This window comes from Hordeum vulgare, chromosome 5H (genome assembly GCF_904849725.1).
Source record: "Hordeum vulgare subsp. vulgare chromosome 5H, MorexV3_pseudomolecules_assembly, whole genome shotgun sequence".
NCBI classification, from domain to species: domain Eukaryota; kingdom Viridiplantae; phylum Streptophyta; class Magnoliopsida; order Poales; family Poaceae; genus Hordeum; species Hordeum vulgare.
In genome coordinates, this window is record NC_058522.1 from 476,108,461 (window position 1) to 476,116,736 (window position 8,276).

Genomic DNA, 8,276 nt, shown 5'->3' on the forward strand with positions numbered 1-8,276 from the left:
TTATAGTTAATTGAGTATTCATATTGTTAATTTAGTTGTTTTAGTTGTTTAGTTAATTTAGTTGTTTTATGTTTTACTTGTTTTAGTTGTTTAATTAATTAAGTATTCATATTGTTATGTATTTGCAATTAAAGGTTAAGAGAATCTGTTAGACATGTTTTAGATTATAGGTTCACACATTTTGCTCTGTATGTAGTTTATTAAATAGTAGGAATTGAAATAGTAGGACATACGATGCCCGGCCAGCATCCTTGTCATCCACTCGGTGGCGGCCACCTGCTTGATAGGCGCCAGCGTGTGCGGGACTAGGCTCCACCGGGCTGGCAATGGGAGGAGTTACCTTTCGGGGCGCGCAGCTTCGTGAGGAACTAGGCTCCCATCGTCGACCCGGAGCTTCTTTGGTGGTGGTAGTGGGGGCCACTGAGGGTGCAGAGGTTGTCGGCCCCCGAGGAGGAGGTACGTCGCCGCGTCAGGGAGGAGGACGAGCACGTTCATCACTACATGGAGGCGTTGGATGCCAGGTTCGACAGGAGCTGGCAGGTTCTTCAGGGATCTCACCCGAACTACGATCTGGTGATGGTCCCTCCTCTTTGGGTGTCCATGGCCCGCGCCTCAGTAGTACGACGGCTCTTTGTTGACTGACCAGTTATATATTTTTCAATGTATTACTGTATTTGAGAGATGTATACTTATTTATGTATTCCAGATTATATATTCCATAATATTAAGTGGATTATTCGATGATGCATTAATTAAGTGGATTATTCGATGTATATAATTATAGTTGTTAGTTAATTTTGTTTTTTTATGTTTAATTAATTTGTAGATACTATGGATCCAATACACGACAGAGACAAATATCAGGAAGACGTGATACATGGTGTCATCCACCGGGATGATATTTTAGTTCGCGATGTTGATGTCACCAATCAGTTTCTGAACGAGTCCGACGAGGGAGATGAGTCTCTCAACACACAAGGTAAAAGCTCCGGTGAGGTAGACGCCCACGCCTCGGGCGAGGGAGGAATCGGTGACTCCAATGAGGAAGAAGCTGATGAGGGAGAAGCCGACTGCTCCGGCGAGGTGCATATATATATTAATAAATTAATCCTCTGCTGTCTATATACATATGTTAACGCTCTTTCTTTTAGCCCTCCGGATCGAGCAAAACTTCATTACGAACAAAACGAGGCCCAACCAAGAAGCTGGATGACGGTGAGAGATACATGATCGAAACAGTCTCAAATGTTGGGCAACAAATTGCTCCCACAAATGTAAATCATAAGTTTGTGAAGGCATGCAGAGTTGTTGTTAGGGACCACATCCCTATCACCACTCGAGAATGGATTAAGCCAAGGGAGGAAGGAGTCTGATATGTCGGCACAACAGCCAATGAAAACCTTTGGAGAAAGCTCATGCTTCATTTCACCCTGCCGGCGCCAGAGGTGGATCCGGATGAGGAGGAAATGAATAGGCGAAAAGAGGCCCTAGATAAAAAAGTCAAGGAGTGGGCTCTTAAGAAGATGGCCGGTCTATTCAGGGGATGGAAAAAAAGATTGTACCAGGATTTTATCTTGATAGATAAGACTCTAGATTTCGATCACGGCTATGAGAAGATTAAAGACTACTGGGCCGAATTTGTGGCGTACAAGAAATCAGAGGACGCCTTGAAAAAGTCTGCAACAAATAGGATGAATGCAAGTAAGAAGAAGTACCACCATATTACAGGGCCTGGTGGCTACGACGCTATAATGGCTAAGTGGGAAGCACTTGAAGCATCATTTCTGGACAAAAAAAATCACTCGAGAGCCCTTAAAATGGGTCGAACGGGCAAGAAACTGGTTTTACGGAAATGGGGGCTTGTTGGACGCAGAAGGGAAGGCAATATATAACGAAAGACAGAAAGATAATCCCCTACCCATCGAGGAGATTAGACGTGCAGTACAGGATGTTGAAGAGGGACGATTCTTACTCGATAGAGAGAACAACAAGCTGACACGCGCCCTTGGGAATAAGGAACACAAAGGGTGAGCACGAGGATTACCAGGCTCCCCGCTGTGGATTCTTGCGTCCTCCGAGGAAAGGAAGAGATTTCCTGATAGAAGCCATCAAAGGAGAAAGGAAAAGGAGGCACGTGATAAAGCGGCCGAGGCAAACCGACTGCATAATCTAGAAGAAGCAGTAAAGCGGCAGGAGCAGGATCAAATCAACAGATAACAAGGTAGTGGCCAATCTCAGTGGCTCATGATAGAAGCTGCATCAAATCGGAAAAGCAGTGTTGCTTCCACGCAGCTCCAGGATGAGGGTGATGATGCACTGATGACGGATCCTCCTCGTCGCTACCTAGTGGATGATATCACAGAGAGCACACCTTGTCAGCTAAGGGTGAAACTTGCTAACTTAAGGTTGACGGTGGCGGCCGACATGGCCATACAAATTGGATGTAATCCAACTTGGCATTACTCTCCAGTTCCACAAGGGTACGCTGTCGTCGCGGTGGATGAAGTGATGAAAGATTATGAGGAGCTGAAGCTCGACCACCCTGCAAGTGAAGATAGGGATTTGACTCAACTTGGAGAAGTCAAGAAACAAACCGTTGTATGACCAAAGGAGGACATCTTCCTTCCAATTGGACGCCAAGGCCACCGACTCCTCATAGCAACAATCCTTCATCGCCTCCACCTCACCAGTCTCCAGCGCAACCATCGTCTTCGCCGTCTCACCAATCTCCAGCGAAGACGTCGTCTTTGCCGCCTCACCAGTCTCCAGCGCAGCCGTCTCCACCGCCGCATCCGCCACCTTCACCGCCCCGTCAGCCGTCTCCTCCGCCCCGTAAGCTGTCTCCATCCACTTAGGATCAGAGCAAAAAGCGGAAACATACCCCCACTAGTAGTGGCGGTAGAAAGGGGATCCGATCACCAAAATGTAAGTTGTCGCCCCTCCCAAAAGTACCTCATAAGAATATGGTGAAGAGACCTTGGGGCTATACTAGAGAGGACAATATTAAGAGGGCATACGCCCATCATGAATAGTGGAAGGCTCAAGTGGCTAACAAGAATAAATCGAAAGAGCCAGAGTACCCGGCCACCCCAGAAGATCACGCCGCGGTAGTGAAAATGCTAAAAAACCTTGAAGATCCCCCGCCACCGTTGCGAGCAGACTATGAACGCTCTATTATCAAGTCGTCTCACACAAAAAGCAGCGGTTGAAGAGTAGTACGTCTAGCGGGAAATCAGTTGCCCAGCTCGGACAACAGAAAAGCCAATCATGCCCCCGCTCAAAGTGTATTCCGATACAAATGTGTGCTCGAACGGAGCTGCGGTCCACCAGAGGAATGATGAAACAACTGACATCGATCCGGAATTTATTGCACAATACAGAGAAGCGGCCAAGGCTTAAGGCATGTCTATTGATGAGTACTTAAACCATTTGGAGGTATTCACTGACGTAGAATACACGTACCGGTACGGGCGTCCTCTGGTCAAACCTGAGTTAGTCAACGAGCTACCAACAAAAATGCGAAGATTGCATGACTGGTACATGCAAGCATGTGATAAACAGAAAAACTGGCTCTACTTAGCAGATGAAGACGAGCATTTCGGGACTGGACGAGGCATGATTATGATTGAATTCGACGAATTATTTCAGTGATACAAACAAGACACCCTCGACAAATCTATCATCACTACCTATTGTTTGTAAGTATTATTAATTTATGTCATTAAGTCTTACTCAAATCGCTCTTGCATGTATAATCTTACTCATCACTATATTAATTTTGCAGAATGAAGATTCTCGAATGCAAAAGAGGACAAATCTATGACATTGGGTTCATTGACCCATATTACAATCATCACCAAAGTGTCGAAACGAATCCCTGCGAGACAGAGAATAACTTGGTACAAGCGTTAAGGTTTTGCAGTACCAAAATGGAAATACTATTTCGTTACAACTTCAAGTGAGTGTTACCATACACACATTCTATTTTTGCTTACTCGATGTTATTATAAGTGTACGTATAATTGACTCGTTATGCGCTCGCAGGTTCCACTTTATTTTGTTAATAATTTTACCTGACGATGGACAAGTAATAGTCATGGACCCGAAACGTACAACCCTCACTGAATGGACGAACATGGAGGAATGCCTCCACATGTAATTTCAATCATTATGTCACTATATCGGCAACTTCTCGTTCATTTCCTGATAGCAATGAATTAATATAGAACTTCTTTATTCATTTCCTTTTCTTGGCAGGGCTTGGAAACGGTTCACCGCCAAGGCTCGAGGTGATTGGAAGCCAGAGCTTACATTTAAACAAATAGATGTATGTAACTACTAGCTAGATCCGCACATCTCTTTATTCTAGTTTCAATACCATTATAATTCTTGATTATGTTTTTGATTAAACTTTGTTCTCGTAAAGTGCTTGAGGCAGGAACACGGGAACAATTTATGTGGATACTATGTTTGCGAGTTCATTCGCCAGACGACCCATGAGAAGGGCAAAACCCGGGACATAAAAAAAATCAAAGTACGATAAACAATACTCACATCTTTATTTTATTACCGTGAATTGTGTTCGGTTTCATTGATATATATATATATATATATATATATATATATATATATATATATATTGACCCATTCTTTAAATTAGACCGAACGGTTGCGGGACGGTCTTCTACCACAGGAACGTGTACGAGCAATTCAAGAGGAAATTGTCGGATTCTTTGATGCACACGTCCTAGATCCCAAGGGAGAATACTATTGCCATTCGATGATTATGGTATGAAATGTTATAGTGTAAAAAATATGCATATATGTGCATGTAACTCGTGTCTACATTTTGTAATTAAGTACGTTCGACAAAGCACGACGGATGAGATGGTGTAATATATTCGTAACGATGTGCAATATAGTTGTTCCTTTATTGTTGTGTATGTGCAATCCAATTTAGTGCAAAACAAAAATTAAAAATGCCAAAAACAAATAAATGGAAAAATAGGTGGAAGCAAAATAGCCCCATCCAAATTAGTGCAGAACTCTAAACCCAAAAATTGCTCAAAAAAACAGAGAAAAAATAGCCCCGGTTCGTAATACGAACCGGGACTAATACCCCTCCCCCCTCGCTCCCAGCCCCGCCATGTGGAAGGCCATTAGCTCCGGTTTGGGACCGAACCGGGGCTAGCATTAGTCCCGGTTGATTAGTCCCGGTTCGCGAACCGGGACTAATGGCCCAACCAAACCGGGGCTAAATGCCCTTTTTGTACTAGTGATAGGGTGAGCGGGTACCCAAGAGCATCGAATTTCGGTTCCTAGTTTTTACAACAACTAACAAGCTATATGAGACAACTGAGTATAGTTAAATTGATGATCACAATAAAATACTGTGGCAACTAGATTTTGGGACAACTAAACAATCGATAAACTTTTGATGAGAAAACACGAGAACCAGGTAGAATTAAACTGATAAGTACAATAAAGCGCCATGACAACTAGTTTTTACAATAACTGACAAGCTTTATACGAAAAAAATGGCAACTAGGTAAAATAAGAAATGGCAAGCGCCGGAAAACAGTTGTTGCAACTAGATTTTATAAGCATAGACAAGCTTTATGAGAAAATATGATAACTTGATAGAATTTTTAATCGCAAGCACATCTAATCATTTGTGGCAACTGGAATTATAAGCACGACAAGCTATAACAACACAATATAACAAATGGCAATAAAATTATTTTTTGTTGGATAAGTAAGTGGGTTAATATTATGGCAAGTCGATGGAACAATGTCGCAAGTACGGATGGCAAAAAAAAAAGTTGTGAAAACATGTTAACATGGAGCTAGTTTTAAAGATCTTATCATAAAAAAGTTAACTATTAAAAGAGATAATTGTTCGAGTTAACAGTTTTAGAGATAAAAAAACTTGAATCTCAAACATTAAAGAAAATATTCATGACGCCATTGCATGCATGCACGATGAAGAGAAAAGGAATTGGTCACGACAATTTTGTTTAGCTAGTAGTAGTTCTCCTCATGCATGCACATGCAGTCTAATGGGCAATGTGCATGGCACTTTTGTTATGATTGATCACTATTCCGATCTTCTCACCGATGATAGTCACAAACTGAACTTGACACGAAAGTATTTCATGATTTGATCTTTTTGGCAACGTCATAGACCGCGACATTTGAGTCCAATACAAAAACGCCTAGGTAGATTGGGTTTCTGGGAAACATGGAAATGGCCGTGCAGATAGTGTTTCTGTCTTGGACCACTCCCATGCCCAACACGCGTTGCTCCTGATGTGGCAGGCGAGAAACGCTGATCCAGATTGCGTTTTTGAAAACGCCAATGGCCCTGGCGTTTGTAGTCCAGATATTTTAGATGTGTGTGCACTTCTCACCAATCACACACCACTCACTCTCATTTTCATCTCCCATTGGCCTATCCCGAGCAATCTGCCTTTTTCCTCTTTGTGTCCCTCACTTGGCCCCTCTCAAATCCTGCAACCCGTTGTCGCCACCACTCAGACTTCACCTTCCCCGTAAGAACCCTGCCCTTGATTGGTAGCCCGGAGATCATCGCAACATCTTTCAAAGCGATGGTCATCTCATCGAGAGCAAGGTGGAAAGAGTGCGTCTCCGGCCTGCAACGGTGGCCCCTCAACCGAAGAACTGGTGGAACCTAAAAAATGAACAATTTTATTACTTCTCTCAACTTGTCATAATATAAAAATCAAACAATGTAGATACATAATTACCTTCCATCTTTCCACTAGCACAACCCAATGCTTCTTGTAATAATCATCAAGGCCGAGATATTTATCCGACTCAAACATCCTACATAATAGGTTTAGCAACAAATAATCTTAGGAGTCAACATAATATATTTCTAGGGTTTCACCATGTTTCACCATGAAGAATAATCGTAATACTAAACATAATAAGTTTAGCAACAAGCAAATCACCAACAACCAATTTTAGGGTTCACCATGCTTTAAGAAATACATCTACAATAATCAATCTTGACTAAAAAAGGGAGGAACGGAAGGAATACCTCAAGCAACTTCGGGACGGTCCGATCTACTCCTTTTGATGGTAGAATTGGAGGATTAGGGTTGGATTTGGTAGAGAAGGAGAGAGAGGCGGAGGGCAGTTCGTCCTCGCGCTGTGGAAGAACGACTAGTCTGTATGCGGTCCGTGCGGCTTACTTAATCCAGGGCAGAAACGCCAACGACCCCGGCGTCTTCAGAAACGCAATCTGGATCGGCGTTTCTTGCATGCCACGTTGATAAGTCCATTTTGCATCATGTTTTCATGTTGATATTTATCGCTTCTTTGGCTGTTATTTCACTTCACGGTACTATTCTTATGCCTTTTCTCTTTTATTTTGCAAGGTTTACATGAAGAGGGAGAATGCCGACAACTGGAATTCTGGCCTGAAAGTGGAGCAAAGTTGAGATACCTATTCTGCACAACTCCAAACGGCATAAAAGTCAACGAGGATTTTTTTCCAGATTTATAAAAAAAATACTGGGCCGAAAAAGTGCCAGAGGGGCGCCAGGGCGTGTCCACAGGCCTGCACGGTGCGGCCACCCCCCAGGCCGTGCCATGGGGGCTTGTGGGCACCCTGCTGGCCCACTTTCCCCCCTCTTTTGCTATATGAAGGGTTTCGTCCAGGAAAAAAATTAGGGAGGAGCTTTTTCGTGGTTTCGCCGCCTCCACGAGGCGGAACTTGAGCAGAACCAATCTAGAGCTCTTGCAGGACGATCCTGCCGGGGAAACTTCCTTCCCGGAGGGGGAAATCATCGCCATCGTCATCACCAACACTCCTCTCATCGGAGGGGACTTGTCACCATCAACATCTTCATCAGCACCATCTCATATCCAAACCCTAGTTCATCACTTGTAACCAATCTCCGTCTCGCGACTCTGATTGGTACTTGTAAGGTTGCTAGTAGTGTTGATTACTGTTTGTAGTTGATGCTAGTTGGATTACTTGGTGGAAGAGTTTATGTTCAGATCCTTGATGCTACTCATTACCTCTCTGATCATGAATATGATTATGCTTTGTGAGTAGTTACTTTTGTTCCTGAGGACATGGGATAGGTCATGCTAATAGTAGTCATGTGAATTTGGAATTCGTTCGGTAATTTGATATGTTGTATGTTGTTTTTCCTCTAGTGGTGTTATGTGAACGTCGACTACATAACACTTCACCATTATTTGTGCCTAGAGGAAGGCATTGGGAAGTAGTAAGTAGATGATGG